The sequence below is a fragment of the Pseudophryne corroboree genome, chromosome 1 (assembly GCF_028390025.1).
Source record: "Pseudophryne corroboree isolate aPseCor3 chromosome 1, aPseCor3.hap2, whole genome shotgun sequence".
Classification (NCBI taxonomy): domain Eukaryota; kingdom Metazoa; phylum Chordata; class Amphibia; order Anura; family Myobatrachidae; genus Pseudophryne; species Pseudophryne corroboree.
The window spans coordinates 21,061,886-21,080,015 of record NC_086444.1 but is presented as its reverse complement, the minus strand read 5'-3'; the positions used below and the strand labels follow the sequence as shown (position 1 = coordinate 21,080,015).

Here is an 18,130-nt window from a genome sequence, read left to right as displayed (position 1 = left end):
GCCTTTCACGACGGTCTGAACTTCTGGAAGGGAGGCCAATTGTTTTTGGAAGAAAACTGATAAAGCCGAAATTTGAACTTTTAATTGAGCCCAACTTTAGGCCCGCATCCACACCGGCTTGTAGAAAATGGAGAAACGTCCCAACTGAAATTCTTCCGTAGGAGCATTCTTGGATTTACACCAAGACACATATTTTCTCCAAATACGGTGGTAAAGTTTAGACGTTACTCCTTTTCTGGCCTGAATAAGAGTAGGGATGACTTCCTTGGGAATACCCTTTCGGGCTAGGATCCGGCGTTCAACCTCCAAGCCGTCAAATGAAGTCGCGGTAAGTCTTGAAACACGCACGGCCCCTACTGTAACAGATCCTTCCTCAGAGGAAGAGGCCAGGGATCTCCTATGAGTAATTTCTGAAGATCTGGATACTAAGCCCTCCTTGGCCAATCTGGAACAATGAGGATCGCTTGAACCTTTGTGCTTCTTATGATCTTTATCACTTTTGGAATGAGTGGAAGCGGATGAAACACGTACACCGACCAAAACACCCACGGTGTCACTAGGGCGTCCACTGCTATTGCTTGAGGGTTTCTCGACCTGGAACAATATCTCTGAAGCTTCTTGTTGAGACGAGACGTCATCATGTCTACTTGAGGAATTCCCCAATGTCTTGTCACTTCTGTGAAGACCTCTTGATGGAGGCTCCATTCTCCTGGATGGAGATCGTGTCAGCTGAGGAAGTCTTCTTCCCAGTTGTCCACTCTTGGAATGAATCTCGCTGACAGAGCGCTTGTATGTTTTTTTCCCCCAGCGGAAAATCCTTGTGGCTTCTGCCATTACTGCTCTGTGTTATGTTTGTAGAAAACCGTTGTAAACAGCCCTTAACTCTAGACCGTTTATGTGGTGACAAGTTTCCTAACTTGACCATCTTCCTTGGAAGTTTTTCCCCCTGTGTGACTGCTCCCCAGCCTCGGAGGTATGCATCCGTGGTCACTAGGATCCAGTCCTGGATCCCGAACCTGCGCCCCTCTAGGAGGTGAGAACTGCGCAGCCACCCCAGGAGTGAGATTCTGGTCTTGGAAGACAGGATTATCCTCCGGTGTATGTGTAGGCGGCAACCGGACCACTTGTCCAACAGGTCCCACTAGAACACCGTGGCATGGAACCTGCCAACTGAATGGCCTCGTAGGCCGCAACCATCTTTTCCAGCAACCAAATGTATTGAAGGATCGACACTCTTGCTGGTCTGACCAGACTCTGGATCTTCAGAGCCTTTTCCACTGGAAGAGAAAACTCTCTGTAGTTCTGTATCTAGTATTATTCCCAAAACCGACAACCACGTCGTTGGGACCGACAGTGGTTCTGACAAGTTCATGAGCCAACCATGTTGATGAAGAACTGTCAGGGAGAGTGCAACGTTTTGCACCAACTGATCTCTTGATCTCGTCGTTATCAGGAGACCGTCCCAGTACGGGATAATTGTGACTCCTTACTAGCGAAGGAGAACCATCATTACCGCCATCACCCTGGTGAAATTGGTAATGACAATCCTGAATTGCAAACCTCAGGTAAGGCTAATGCGGAGGAAAAAACGTAATTATACCTCCTATATCCTTTTTCCAGATTGGAGATCACTGCCCTGAGAGATTCCATCTTGGATTTGAATTTCTTTAAGTAGAAATTGAGGGATTTCAGATTTAGGATTGGTTTGACCGATCCTTCTTGTTTCGGGAGCACGAAGAGGCTTGAACAACAGCCTTATCCCTATTGTGACAGGGGAAACTAGGACAATGACCTGATCATGACACAACCCTTGTACTGCGTCGCATACTACCTCCCTATCCGGAGGAGAATCGGTAAGGCCGATTTGAATAATCGGTGAGGAGAAACAAAACTCCAGTATGCACCCTTGGGACACTATTCTTAAAACCCACGGGTCCAAGTCCGTTCCAGGACTGACTGAAGAGTTTTTGACATGTCTCCCGCAAGAGAGTCCCAGCGTCATGCGGTGGATGTGGCAGAAACAGAGGACGATTTCTGCTCCTGTGATCTTGAAGAGGCTGCTGACCTCTTCCCTTTTCTCCTACCTCCACCTGCCAAGAAAAAGGAGAAATCTGTATCTATTGGCCCGAAATGACTGCATCCGACAATGGCCCTCATTCCGAGTTGTTCGCTCGTTCTTTTTCTTCCCATCGGTGCGATAAGTCGCAAACTGCGCATGCGCAATGTTCGCAGTGCGCCTGCGCCAAGTAAATTAGCACAAAAGTTTGGTATTTTACTCACGGCTTAACGAAGATTTTTCATTGATCGGAGTGTGATTGACAGGAAGTGGGTGTTTCTGGGCGGAAACTGACCGTTTTATGGGTGTGTGTGAAAAAACGCTGGCGTTTCTGGGAAAAACGCGGGAGTGGCTGGAGAAACGGGGGAGTGTCTGGGCGAACGCTGGGTGTGTTTGTGACGTCAAACCAGGAACGAAAAGGACTGAACTGATCGCAGTGGCAGAGTAAGTCTCGAGCTACTCGGAAACTGCAAAGAAATTTCTAATCGCTATTCTATTCGCAATTCTGCTAATCTTTTGTTCGCAATTCTGCAAAGCTAAGATTCACTCCCAGTAGGCGGCGGCTTAGCGTGTGCAATGCTGCTAAAAGCAGCTAGCGAGCGAACAACTCGGAATGAGGGCCAATGATGCGTCATCATCCGTTGTGAGGGAACATAGGGCAAGAAGGTAGACTTACCAGCAGCATCTGCCGAGATCGAATTAACTAGGCCATCACCAAACCAGGCTTCACCTTCATAGGGAAGAGACTCCATTTCTTCTCGGAGTCCGCATCAGCATTGCATTGGTGAATCCACAACGCCCTCCTAACCGAGACCGCCATGGAATTGGCCTGAGAACCCAATAGTCTTATATCTCTTGCAGTTGCACGAAAGTATGCTGCAGTATTTGATATGACCCAATGTAAGGAGCATCCCATCGCTCCCCAGGGTATCTATATCGGATGACAAGGCACCCAACCATTTTTAAATACTACTACTCCCCCGTGCGCATGTAATGGCAGGTCTAACTAACGTACATGTGAACACATAGCTAGAAAATAACGTATTTTCCTGCATACGATCCGCTGGATTTGTGACAGGGCCCCTTGCAGGGGGTGACACCCACTTTATTCTGTCCGCGGCGGGAAAAGAATAAACAATCAGAATCCATCTTGTCAGGGCTGACCCAGACTTTCACACACAGAGCTCTCTGCACATGAGAAGGAGGAACGATACCTCAGCTTTCATTATAACTTCATATATATATACACACATACACAACTATATATACATATATATATATATATATATATACATATATACAGTATACATTTCCACACATAGACCCTTCTGTCAGGAACAGCGAGAGTCCTCAGTGACGTCTTTACTGTGCACTACTCATGTACTGAATGCTCTTCTTTTTTTTTTGCGGATCTAATCAGGAAAAATTATGGTCGACATAGGAAACAGTATCCGTGTCGATATCAGGGAGTAGTGACTGGGCAAAAGAACATTTTTGTGACCCCGAAGGGCCTGAGGGAAATATATCTATGAACATGACATCCTCCATAGATATTTCTACGTCTGTGTTCGGGACACAGATTTATGCAACCTTACTATATATATATATATATATATATATACAGCAACTGAAGTCGGCAGCACACGGCAGAATAACCACAAAGAGTCAGGATAACTGCAACGTTTCGATGTGTATTTTACATCGTCATCAGGCAAAGAATACATACAGACACCAAACTCTGCTCACCTTATATCCCCACCATGTGCAGCGGCAACCACGGCGTCCGGAAACGGGAGGCGAGTCGCCAACAAGTGACGTCATCACACCCCGTCCGTAGCCATGGTAACCGTTTATCAACAATATAGTGAATCATAAAAACGGCAGCAGCAGAGGCAGCCGCACCGAACTGAGACAATATAATTAGCAAAAAATGCACATAATACAGACAATGAAAAAACGGCATGTTAAATATAAATATAATGTGATATACAGAATCAAATAATCAAATCACAGATAAAGCTGTACCATAAAAGCACATAGAATCAGTCTGAATACCTTCGGAGGAGTATAATGAATATATTTAAATATAAAATATTAAATAAACGCATGTAAACCCAGATTATCATTAAGGCCACGGGGTGCAAGGGAACCCAATCTAAAAATCCAACCGGATTCACATTTAAGCAATTTTAAAGAGCGATTACCCCCCCGTAATGATGGAGGAATATGATCAATGATCATATATCTAAGATTGGCCATGCTGTGACCCGCCTCCGAAAAGTGGCGCGCCACAGGATGGTCACTTTTTCCAGAATCAATGGCAGCCCGTATGGTAGAACGGTGTCCTGCCATTCGTTCACGCAAGGTCCTGTCGGTTTTACCGACATAAATCAGCCCGCATGGACACTTGATGATATACACAATAAATTTCGTTGTGCATGTCACCTTGTGTCGAATGAAAAACTTCTTTCCACTGTATGGATGACAAAAACTTTCTCCGGCTATCAAATACCGACAGGTAACACAATTAACACATTTGTAACATCCATTACGTCGGCTCAAAAAATGTTGAGAACTGTCGGCATTTGACATATTGGAGATATCCGTTTTAACAACCCAGTCACGAATATTACGTCCCCTGGTGTAGCATGACATCAGTCTACTATCACCAAGGTTAAGATCCTGATCAGTATTTACTATGGGCCAAAGATGTTTAGACACAGATTTAATGGCACCGCTGCACACATTAAAATGATTCACCCATGGTAAACACTTATCGAGGGTCTTCTTCCTCTTTGTGTGCAGTAATTTACTTCTAGCAGTACCCAATGCTTTCTTTTTGGCAATAATCAATTGTGATAAAGAATAACCTCTGGACAAAAATTTATCAATCATATTGTCAATTTGGGTACATGCATCTTTAACATTGCTGCAAATGCGACAAGCTCTAAGGAACTGTGAATAGGGGAGTCCATATTTCAAAGATTTTGGATGAAAACTAGTCGAGTGTAACAAAGTATTTCTATCAGTATTCTTGATGTACAAACTAGTGGAAATATGTTGATTCTCAATTGAAACCATTACATCAAGAAAATTAATGGACTTGTCACTAATATCACAGGAGAATTTAATAGGACAATCAGACCCGTTATGTATCTCAACAAATGATACTAACTGTTCTTTAGTACCAGTCCAAATCAAAAATAAGTCATCTATGTACCGAACGTAAAAAAATATTTTGTCAAAAATATTACTATTACTGAAAAAAATATCCTGCTCTGCTCTAAACATGTAAGAATTAGCGTACGATGGGGCCACATTCGACCCCATCGCACAACCGGACACCTGCAAATAAAAATGGTTATCAAAAATAAAATAATTACATGTCAAAATAATTTCTAGGAGATCACAGATCAGGTCTATGTCAGGTCCAACATATAGAGGATTGTTAGTTAATAAGTGACGCACTGCAGCAATGCCATCAGGATTAGGGATAATAGTGTATAAACTAGATACATCCAAACTACATAGAAGACTGTTATCAGGAATGTTCTCAATCTCTGATAATTTATTCAAGAAACTGGTCGTGTCAAGTAAATATCCTGGGTGTCCCAGAATACAAGGTTGCAATAAACTATCCAAGTACACTGAGCAGTTCTGAAATAATGAGTCCCGGGCAGCTATGATAGGACGTCCCGGAGGGTGGGATGCATCCTTGTGTATCTTAGGCAAAGTATACAACAAAGGTGCAACCGGCCATTTAGGTAACAAAGCATCACATAGTGTCTGAGGGATATGTCCATCACTAACTGCACGGGACAACCTTTTAGATAATTTTAAAGAAAACTCAGAAGTAGGATCATGGTCAAGCAATCTATAAACTGAATTATCCGCTAATTGTCGTATAATCTCTGATTTATAATCAGCTAAATCCTGGATAACGATTGCCCCGCCCTTATCAGCGGGGCGGATGATTATATCGTTATAACTGGCAAGGTTTTTAAGTGCCTGAAATTCAACAGCAGATAGATTGCTAGGACCATGTATACCCTGATAATTACTGTCAACAACTTTATTAACATCATGTGTAAGCATGCGGGAAAAAGTTTTAATCGACACATTATTAGTATAAGGATCAAAAGCAGATTTTTTCTGTAATCTCTGTAACTGGGCCGGGAGAAAATCCCGCTCGCTATTATCTTTGTTACCAACATTGGCCCTAGAGCCATGAAAATGTTCATGCAAACGAAGTTGTCTGTTCAATTTATACTGTTCCACCTCCCATTTGAATTCATCAAAATGTACAGTCGGGACGAATGATAGTCCTAATCCAAGAACCTTTAATTCAGTCCCGGTAAGAACACGAGAAGACAAATTAAATATTACTTTCTCCTTTGAGATGGAGGTCTGCCTGGCCTTCCTCGACCGCGCTTTGCACCCCCCCCGGCGCGTCCGCCGCCGCGGACTTGCATGCGGGTCAGGACGCCTAAAGGGACTGCTGATGAGGTTTTCCTATTAGACACATCATTATAATCAGAATCACTGGTAGTGGGGTTTTCTGGTAAGGAATCAGAGTCTTCTCTAGGCCTATATGGTCGTCTCCTATTTTGATAAGGCCTGTTGTTACGTTCTGATCCAATCCATAAATACACATTATTCTGATCATAATCAGCTGCAACTTTGTTCAATTTATGACGCTTAAACTGAACCAGATCACGTTTATAAACTGCAATTTGTTTATCCAATTTTTCCAACCACTTATTGTCCTTATCAGCTTCCAAGATCCCATTAAATGAGGTTTCAAAACCCTTAATTTTCTCACGTATCACCGTCAGCTCCCTGCTGGCTTCTTCTATAACAAGTAACATAAGATCATAACTACATTTGTTCAAAATAGCAATCCAACGTTTGCAGAACGTAGCATTATATCTGCCAATAGTAGGGCAATTTTTAACCCTGAAACCCCGTGGGATCATCTTCTCTTTATAGTAATTGCTTAATGTCACCCCATGGTAATAAAAGTCCAGCTCACGCTGTTTCAATTTAAGAATGTCACGAAACAAATGTTCCACAGATTTCTCTGTCTCATCCCCAAAGGCATCTTTAAACAGAATCCCATCAGCCTCGGACTCTGAAAAAGTCAAACTGGTGCCTTGTGTAACCTTGGCCATATTAATGGCTTCATATACTGCATCTTCAATATGCTCACCTCCAGTGGGCTGTCCTCCCTCCGCCATAGTAAAAACAACACACACACAGTGTGACGAAGAAATCAGAGTCCCGATGATAAATACAATGATAAAAATACAGGGTGCTATAGCCCAATTAGGAATGCTCCTGCGGCAAACCAAATATACAACACTAAGCAGTGGGGCAGCACACCTTTTTCAACATAACGGTCCCGGTGCCAGCCGTAGATACTCCCCAGCAAGGAGTCCAATAAACAGCAACTGAAGTCGGCAGCACACGGCAGAATAACCACAAAGAGTCAGGATAACTGCAACGTTTCGATGTGTATTTTACATCGTCATCAGGCAAAGAATACATACAGACACCAAACTCTGCTCACCTTATATCCCCACCATGTGCAGCGGCAACCACGGCGTCCGGAAACGGGAGGCGAGTCGCCAACAAGTGACGTCATCACACCCCGTCCGTAGCCATGGTAACCGTTTATCAACAATATAGTGAATCATAAAAACGGCAGCAGCAGAGGCAGCCGCACCGAACTGAGACAATATAATTAGCAAAAAATGCACATAATACAGATAATGAAAAAACGGCATGTTAAATATAAATATAATGTGATATACAGAATCAAATAATCAAATCACAGATAAAGCTGTACCATAAAAGCACATAGAATCAGTCTGAATACCTTCGGAGGAGTATAATGAATATATTGTAGTATATATAGTGGTATATATATATATATATATATATATATATACCCTTTCTGATATGGGAAAAACATTCAGCCACCGACGTGTCGACACACATGTACCAAGTAGCAGCAAGAGCCAGCGATGCCGACAAGGTCACTCCCACAGTCGCTTGTGGGATGAGCACTCAGCCTCAGACATGCTGACACACGTGTACCAAACACCCACAGACACACCGGGCATATAGGGGACAGACCCACAGTAAATTCTGTCAGGAAGACACAGATGGAGTTTGCCAGCTCACAACCCAGCGCTCAATCCCGGTTCTGAAACCCTTATATAATGCCTCAGACCTTATAATTAACTTATATTACATCATATCAACTGTGTCCCCCCTCCTTTTTCACTCTGTTATGTGTACAATAGTGTGAGGAAGGACCAGCGTCTCTACAGCTCTGTGGAGAGAAAATGGTGCTGATGAGAGCTGTGAGGGCTAAGCCACGCCCCCTTAATGGAGCGCTTCTGCCCCGCTATTTTTCATTATATTTATACTGATGGGGGTCAGGATTTAGTGCCCAGGCATTCTTACCACACTTTACCAGTCACATATGAGGATTTATATGCTGCCCAGGGCGCCCCCCCCCCCGATGCCCTGTACCCTACAGTGCCGCTGTGTGTGGGAGCATGGCACGCAGCGCGATCGCTGTGCGGTACCTCAGAAGCCGTCACTGAAGTGTTCTTTTCTTCTTCTACTCACCTGTCTTCTGGCTCTGCAAGGGGGGTGACAGCGGGCTCTGGGAATGAACCCCTAGGCGTACCTAGTGTTCCAAATCCTCAGGAGCTAATGGTGTCCTGTAGCCAAAGAAGCAGAGCCTTTAAACTCGCTAGAAGTAGGTCTGACTTCTCTCCCCTAAGTCCCACGAAGCAGGGAGCCTGTTGCCAGCAGTTCTCCCTGAAAATAAAAAACCTAACATAAAGTCTTTTTCCGAGACAGTAGAGCTCCTCAGTGTGCATCCAGTCTCACTGGGCACAATTCTAAACTGGAGGAGGGGCATAGAGTGAGGAGCCAGGTCACACCATTTGAAGTCTTAAAGTGCCCATGTCTCCTGCGGATCCTGTCTATACATATCACAGGGTACTTGTACCAAATAACCCTGACCAAATGCACTTTCTCATACGTCCTAGAGGATGCTGGGGATGCTTCAAGAACCATGGGATATAGACGGGATCCGCAGGAGACATGGGCACACTATAGGACTTTGAATGGGTGTGAACTGGCTCCTCCCTCTATGCCCCTCCTCCAGACTCCAGTTAGATTCTGTGCCCAGCGAGACTGGATGCACACTGAGGAGCTCTGCTGAGTTTCTCAGAAAAAGACTTTATTTAGGTTTTTTATTATCAGGGAGACCTGCTGGCTACAGGCTCCCTGCAGCGTGGGAGTAAGGGGAGAGAAGCAGACCTACTTCTTTAGAGTTCAAGGGCTCTGCTTCTTAGGCTACTGGACACCATTAGCTCCAGAGGGTTCGATCACTACAGTACGCCGAGCTGCTTGTTCCCGGAGCCGCGCCGTCGCCCCCTCACAAAGCCAGAAGAAAGAAGCCGGGTGAGTATGAGAAGATCAGAAGACTTCAGTGACGGCAGAAGACGGCTTGAGGTACCGCGCAGCGGTCGCGCTGCGCGCCATGCTCCCACACTGATTATGGCACTGCAGGGCGCAGGGGGGGGGGCTCCCTGGGCAGCATGAGGGGCCGCAATTGACACTGGCATACAATAGAACTGGGCACTGGTTTGGGGACCCCCACCAGTATAAAGAAGTTTGAGCGGGACTAAGCGCGCCATGTCGGGGGGCGGGGCTTAGCCACATAGCTCTCACCAGCGCCATTATTTCTCTTCACAGAAGGCTGCAGAGACGCTGGCCCTGATCCTCCACACTGCTGTGCAAGTAACAGGAAGCAAAATGGGGGGGGGGGCACTGAGAATTGGTGAATTATATTACTTGATAAAAGCGCTAGCAGGTCTGGGCAGTATTATTGCTGACTCCAGAACCGGGATAGGCGCTGGGTGTGAGCTGGCTGAACTTTCTCTGTGTCTCTCTAACAGGCTCTGTGGTGGGTCTGTCCCCTATAGCCCAGTGTGTTTGTGGCTGTCGGTACTTGTGTGTGTCGGCATGTCTGAAGCTGAATGCTCTTCCCAGGAGGAGGCTGGCGTGGGGACTGAGAGTTCTGTGAGAGTGACAGTGTCGGCACCGCCGACGGATGATTGGGTCAATATGCTGAGTGTTTTAAATTCAAATGTGACTAAGGCCCTCATTCCGAGTTGTTCGCTCGCTAGCCGCTTTTCGCAGCATTACACACGCTAAGCCGCCGCCCTCTGGGAGTGTATCTTAGCTTAGCAGAATTGCGAACGAAGTATTCGCAATATTGCGAAAAGATTTTTTTGTGCAGTTTCTGAGTAGCTCGAGACTTACTCTTCCAGTGCGATCAGTTCAGTGCTTGTCGTTCCTGGTTTGACGTCACAAACACACCCAGCGTTTGCCCAGACACTCCCCCGTTTCTCCAGCCACTCCCGCGTTTTTCCCAGAAACGGCAGCGTTTTTTCACACACACCCATAAAACGGCCAGTTTCCGCCCAGAAACACCCACTTCCTGTCAATCACACTCCGATCACCAGAACGAAGAAAAAACCTTGTAATGCCGTGAGTAAAATTATTAAATACCAAACTTCTTAGCAAATTTACTTGGCGCAGTCGCAGTGCGAACATTGCGCATGCGCAATTAGCGGAAAATCGCTGCGATGCAAAGAAAATTACCGAGCGAACAACTCGGAATGAGGGCCTAAGTTGGCTAAGAGGTTTGATAAATCTGAGTCTAAGAACCAGTCATGGAGGAAATCCATACAGGAGGCTTTGTCACAGGTCCAGACCCCTTTGGGGTCGCAGAAACGTGCATTTGCCCAAATAGCAGATACGGATACCGACACGGACTCTGATTCCAGTGTCGACTATAGTGATGCCAGATTACATCCAAAACTGGCTAAGAGTATTCAGTACATTATTGTGGCCATAAAAGACGTTTTGCATATCACTGAGGACCCTGCTGTTCCTGATACGAGGGTCTGTATGTTTAAAGGCAAGAAACCTGCGGTAACGTTTCCTCCCTCTCATGAACTGAATGCACTTTTTGAAAAAGCTTGGGAAAATCCCGACAAAAAGGTACATGTTCCCAAAAGAATTCCAATGGCATATCCGTTTCCCTCTGGGGACAGGGATAGCTGGGAGTCAATCCCCATGGTAGACAAAGCTTTGTCGCGTTTATCCAAAAAGGTAGCGCTTCCGTCCCCTGACATGGCAGCCCTGAAGGATCCTGCGGATCGTAAGCAGGAAAATACCCTGAAATCCATTTATGTCACTACAGGGTCGCTACTCAGACCCGCTGTTGCTGCGGCATGGGTGAGTAGCGCTATTGAAAAGTGGGCGGAAAACTTGTCATCTGAGGTACATTCCCTAGACAGGGATTGTGTGCTTTTGACCTTGGGTCATATCAAGGACGCTGCAGCGTATTTAAAAGAAGCGGTAAGGGATATTGGCCTTTTGGGATCAAGGGCCAATGCCATGGCAGTCTCTGCAAGGAGAGCATTGTGGATTCATCAATGGAATGCTGATGCTGATTCTAAGAAGACGATGGAGTCTTTACCGTTTAACGGTAAGGTCTTGTTTGGTGACGGCCTCACTGACCTGGTCTCTATGGCTACCGCGGGTAAGTCATCTTTTTTACCTTATGTTCCTGCACAGCAGAAGAAATCGCCTCACTATCAGATGCAGTCCTTTCGGCCCAACAGATTCAAAAAAGGACGTGGGTCCTCCTTCCTTGCTGCGAGGGGGAGAGGAAGGGGAAAAAGGTCACAGGCTGTGGCAAGTTCCCAGGAGCAGAAGTCCTCTCCGGCTTCTACTAAATCCACCGCATGACGCTGGAGCTCCGTTGCGGGAGTCCGCACCGGTGGGGGCACGTCTCCAACTTTTCAGTCAGGTCTGGGTGCACTCGGACCTGGATCCTTGGATAGTAGATATAGTAACCCAGGGGTACAAGTTAGAGTTTCAAGACGTGCCCCCTCACAGATTTTTCAAATCGGCCTTGTCAGCTTCTCTTCCGGAAAGGAAGATAGTAAGTGCTGCGATACTAAAGTTGTGTCAAAATCAAGTAATTGTCACGGTACCCCCATCTCAACAGGGGGAAGGGTTTTATTCGAGCCTGTTCGTGGTCCCGAAGCCAGATGGCTCAGTCAGACCGATTCTAAACCTAAAATCCCTCAATTGCTTTCTAAAAAAAAATCAGGTTCAAGATGGAATCCCTACTAGCAGTGATCGCCAGTCTGGAGGAGGGGAATTTTACGGTATCGGTCGACATAAAAGATGCCTACTTACATGTCCCCATATATCCTCCACATCAGGCTTACCTGAGATTTGCTGTGCAGGATTGTCATTACCAATTTCAGACGTTGCCGTTTGGTCTGTCCACGGATCCGAGGATTTTCACCAAAGTAATGGCGGAAATTATGGTTCTCCTGTGCAAGCGGGGAATCACAATTATCCCGTACTTGGACGATCTCCTCATAAAGGCGAGGTCCAAGGAGCAATTGTTGAAGAATGTTGCCCTTTCACTGACGATTCTGCAACAACACGGTTGGCTCCTAAATTTGCCAAAATCACAGTTGGATCCAACGACACGGCTGTCGTTCCTGGGTATGATTCTGGATACAGAATTGCAAAGATTTGTTCTTCCAGTGGAAAAAGCTCTGGAAATACAGAACATGGTAAAACAGATTCTGAAACCGGCAAAGGTGTCAGTTCTTCGCTGCACTCGGTTGCTGGGGAAGATGGTGGCGGCCTACAAGGCCATTCTGTATGGCAGGTTCCATGCCAGGGTGTTTCAGTGGAACCTGCTGGACCAGTGGTCCGGGTCTCACCTGGACATGCACCGGAAAATAATTGTATCTCCCAGGACCAGAATTTCCCTTCTGTGGTGGCTGCACAGTTCTCACCTTCTGGAGGGACGCAGGTTCGGGATTCAGGATTGGATCCTGGTGACCACAGATGCAAGCCTCCGAGGCTGGGGAGCAGTCACACAGGGAAGAAACTTTCAGGGAAAGTGGTCAAGCCAGGAAGCTTGTCTAGACATAAACATTCTGGAGTTAAGAGCCATCTACAACGGCATACTGCAAGCAGAACATCTTCGAGGTCGGCCGGTCTTGATTCAGTCAGACAACGTGACAGCAGTGGCGTACATAAACCGCCAGGGCGGAACAAAAAGCAGAGCGGCGATGGCCGAGGCCACAAAGATTCTTCGCTGGGCGGAAAGACATGCCAGCGCTCTGTCAGCGGTCTTCATTCCAGGAGTGGACAACTGGGAAGCAGACTTCCTCAGCAGACACGATCTCCATCCAGGAGAGTGGGGTTTTCATCAAGAGGTCTTTGCAGAAGTGACAAGTCGTTGAGGAATTCCTCAAGTGGACATGATGGCATCCCGCCTCAACAAGAAACTTCAGAGATATTGTTCCAGGTCAAGGGACCCTCAAGCGATAGCGGTGGATGCCCTAGTGACACCGTGGGTGTTTCAGTCGGTCTATGTGTTCCCTCCACTTCCACTCATTCCGAAGGTGATAAAAATTATAAGAAGAACAAGGGTTCAGGCGATCCTCATTGTTCCGGATTGGCCAAAAAGGGCCTGGTATCCGGATCTTCAGGAGTTGCTCATAGAAGATCCCTGGCCTCTTCCTCTTCGGGAGGACCTGTTACAACAGGGGCCGTGCGTATATCAGGACTTACCGCGGCTACGTTTGACGGTGTGGCGGTTGAACGCAAAATCCTAGCCCGAAAGGGTATTCCCAGTGAAGTCATTCCCACACTTCTTCAGGTTAGAAAAGAAGTAACGTCAACGCATTACCACCATATTTGGAGGAAAGATGTGTCTTGGTGTGAATCCAAGATGGCTCCTACGGAAGAATTTCACCTGGGGCGTTTGCTCCATTTCCTACAAGCAGGTGTGGATGCGAGCCTAAAGTTAGGCTGTATTAAAGTACAGATTTCAGCCTTGTCAATCTTTTTTCAAAAAGAATTGGCCTCCCTTCCAGAAGTTCAGACCTTTGTGAAAGGCAGCACGCACCATGGCAGTGGCACCATGGGACCTTAATGTGGTGTTGCATTTCTTGCAATCACATTGGTTTGAACCTTTGCGCAAGGTTGAGTTAAAATTCCTTACTTGGAAAGTGGTCATGTTGTTGGCCTTGGCGTCTGCAAGGCGAGTGTCTGAGTTGGCGGCTTTGTCTCACAAAAGCCCCTATTTGATTTTCCATGCTGATAGAGCAGAGTTGAGAACTTGTCAGCAATTTCTGCAAAAAGTGGTTTCATCATTTCATGTTAACCAGCCAATTGCGGTGCCAGTGGCTACTGACGCCTTGACGGAGTCAAAGTCTCTCGATGTGGTTAGAGCTTTGAAGATCTATGTCGCCAGAACGGCGCAGATTAGGAAAACAGAGGCTCTGTTTGTCGTGTGGGCTCCCAACAAGATTGGGGCTCCTGCTTCTAAGCAGACTATTGCGCGCTGGATTTGTAATACGATTCAGCAAGCTCATTCTACGGCAGGATTGCCGTTACCGAAATCGGTGAAAGCCCATTCTACCAGAAAGGTGGGCTCATCCTGGGCGGCTGCCCGGGGAGTCTCGGCGTTACAACTTTGCCGAGCTGCTTCTTGGTTGGGTTCAAACACCTTTGCAAAGTTTTACAAGATTGATACCCTGGCTGAGGAAGACCACTTGTTTGGTCAATCGGTGCTGCAGAGTCATCCGCACTCTCCTGCCCGTTCTAGAGCTTTGGTATAAACCCCATGGTTCTCGAAGCATCCCCAGCATCCTCTAGGATGTATGAGAAAAAAACGGTAAATCCTTTTCTCTTAATCCGTAGAGGATGCTGGGCGCCCGTCCCAGTGCGGGCTGTACTTGCAGTTTGGTTATAGTTACGCTCAGGTTGCGTTGCGTTCAGTCAATCCATGACTGTTGTTGGTCATGCCGTTGCATGCGTTGTTGTTGTTGAATGCCATGTTGTACGGCATGTTAGTGGTGTAAGCTGGTTTGTATCTCACCTTAGTTTAAAATAATTAAATAAATCCTTTTCCTCGAAATGTCCGTCTCCCTGGGCACAGTTCCTATAACTGGAGTCTGGAGGAGGGGCATAGAGGGAGGAGCCAGTTCACACCCATTCAAAGTCTTATAGTGTGCCCATGTCTCCTGCGGAACCCGTCTATACCCCATGGTTCTTGAAGCATCCCCTGCATCCTCTACGGACTAAGAGAAAAGGATTTACCGGTAGGTATTAAAATCCTATTTTTTCTTAACTATCACTGTCTAAACGACATGTAGAATACTTAAGTGTCTTGTAAAGGCACAGCGCTGACTGTCAGGCGGCTTTACAAAGGAGGATTTGCCCAAGCAGTCCCAGGAACAGTGTAGCTGAGAGAAATGGCGCCCAAACACTGACTGGGAGTGAGGGAGAGAGAGATATGCAGCTCCAGGGCGGGAACATTTACTGTAAATGGAACCCTGGGGCTGGGGCTACAGGTCTAAGCCTTATCCCCCTGCTGGACATAACCACCGGTACTATGGGCTTAATATAAAACGGTTTATGAGAGAAACCGACCTGTGCCCGTGCCCTGGTGGCCTAGTGGGGTCGCCTGTACTGCCACAGTGTCCACGCCAGTGCATGTGGCCCGTCTCCCACCGGCCGCACCGGATCGCGATAAAGAGCGGTCCCGCGAACGGGACCCACTTACCACCTCCCGAAGCGCGGCCACGCGATCCTGGAGAGCCCCAGCCGTGTGTGTCTAACTGGAAGAAAACCGGAGTCTCCTGCTGTAGGTACCCGGCAACCAGGACACGCGAGTGTACAGCGCCGCTGGGGAGTGATGGAGCTGCAGCAGAGGATGTCTCCTGACATCTACACTCTGCTGCTGCCCTTGTAGTCTTCACTTTTTCCACAAAAAATCTCTTCTTAGGGCTGCCAGGGGCAGCTCCTCTGTTACGTGCCTGCTATCTGCAGCTCCAACTACAAAACTGAGCTCCTGTGCAGGGAGGCGGGGTTATAGAGGAGGCGGCGCTGTGCATTCTGGGAACAGTCAAAGCTTTGAGCCTGTTGGTGCCTCGGATCAAGATCCTACTCTACACCCCAATGTCTATCCTTGTGGAGCCCAGTGTACCCCGCAGCAGAAAATACAGTATATACTCTGCCGCTGTGAACTGCTGTATCAAAGGTCTCTGCAAGGGGCTAAGGGACTAAGGGGCTAATTCAGACTGCGATCGCTGCCGCTGCACCCCGGGAGCCCAGTGACATGCTATGAGTATCTCTGGGCTGCGATCACCTCTGCCTGATTGACAGGCAGAGGCGGTTGCGGGGAGGGAGGGGGCGTGCCAGTGGCGTTAGAACGCTGTTGGCAGGGGTGCGATCCGGACAACGGTGGCGTGTCCGGACAGTTGGGTGGGCGGGCTGCAGCCAGTAGCCTCCTGCCAGAGTGCAGGAGCTGTGCTGCCAGGTTTCTACTTACCAGGTACAAAAGCATCGTCGCTGTGAGATGCTTTTGTACCTGTGCGGGGGGGGGCTGACCCTGTGCTGGGCGTCACCCGCATGTCTGAGAAACTGATCGTAGATGTGCTAAATTTAGCACATCTACGATCAACTCTGAATTACCCCCTAAATTTGTCAGTACTGACGTGTCTCTACATTGGACTCCATGCCTTACTTTAACGCTGATGTATACTGAGGTGTGGCGTCAGATGTAACATAAGATACCTGTCCTGACGTTTGGCTGGGATTCACACCGGTCAGCAGCTGCACTGTGCTGTCTCTTTAGATGGGAGGCCCTGGTGTCTCCTGGATAACACTGCCCAACGATGTCACTCACGGCTAGGTCGCTCCTCCAGGGCTGTCCCAGCAATGACGTCTCTCAGCACGTCTGCACCTCCCGGCTCTGACTCCCGGCTGCGTCTCCCGCCACCTGCCACACACCGGAGCTGGGCCGGATCGCTCGCCGTGACAGTGGGTCTCACTTTGAAAGAGACTTATTTATTTAATACTCAGACTACTGCAATACGCTGCGCGATCTCCGCTCCGTGCTCCGCTGTCTCGGGGCTCTTCCAGCAGTCCCTCCGTTACAACATGTCTCCCCAACGGTTACCTCAGGGCTCCACCAACTGCCGCTCACTTCAAACTGTCACTTCCTGTACCACCTGACACCGCTCATGTGACCTGCTCCTGACATCATGAGCAGCTGACAGGGACGCTGGGAATTATCTGCATTATAGATTAAAACAACTTTGGCTGACATTATATTCTCATAGTGACCCACACACATACATATTATTGATCATATAAGCTCCCTTATTAAAACAAGTGCGATACCCATATATCTACACAGAGGGCCATTTGCTGGGGGTATCAATACATAGGAAATCTATGCACACCAGCTGTAGAGGCACACTGCCTTCAGACATACAGTAGGTGACGTTTGAGTTGAGAAACACCTTAATACACAGTTAGCTTCCATGAGAAGCATTAGAACCTGACAGCGTTGGCAGCGATCTACATCCATTTCTGAATCATGTCCTTAGTTTCTTCTCATATAGGAGTCAATGGCACTTTACCCCAGGAGGGACTAAGGCAGTGGTTCCCAAACTGTGTGCCGTGGCACCCTGGGGTGCCGCGGGACACTTGCTGGGGTGCCTCAGGTTGGTGGTCAAGGACCAATTCAAACTATTTATTGTCAATTTAATAGGCAAAACCAGTGCTGATGGCTTCTAGTTATAAAATATGTGGACAAACAGAAGCAAATCTTGTCCCTCACCACATAACTGACCCTAAGGATGACATATAAACATAATTTACTTAATCTAATATTTTTTTCAAAATTTCTCAATAAGAAACTTGTGGCCTAGGGGTGCCGTGAAAAAAAAATCTGACACTCCAGGGTGCCGTGACTCACAAAAGTTTGAGAACCACTGGACTAAGGGTTACAAAAACTAGCCTCAGGTAGTTGACTAGTCCCAGATACGGGGCACAGTCTTACTCCGTCAGTGCTCTTCTCCAGTGAACCCCACAAGAGGATTTGGGTTTCGCTGCACCTGGCGGGCCGGTTGCGGTCCCCTATCTCGG

General features: G+C 47.2%; 1 protein-coding gene across 2 annotated transcripts in view; it reads right to left on the bottom strand.

Annotated features, from left to right (window-relative positions):
- LOC135054228 (von Willebrand factor A domain-containing protein 5A-like) overlaps window positions 1-17,176 on the bottom strand; it is a 373,972-nt gene extending 356,796 nt beyond the window's left edge. For both annotated transcript variants that reach the window (XM_063957548.1, XM_063957547.1), the window contains exon 1: window positions 16,772-17,176. The gene's annotated coding sequence lies outside the window, so the exon portion shown is untranslated. The remainder of the gene's footprint in view (window positions 1-16,771) is intronic.
- Between the last annotated feature and the right edge of the window lie 954 nt (window positions 17,177-18,130).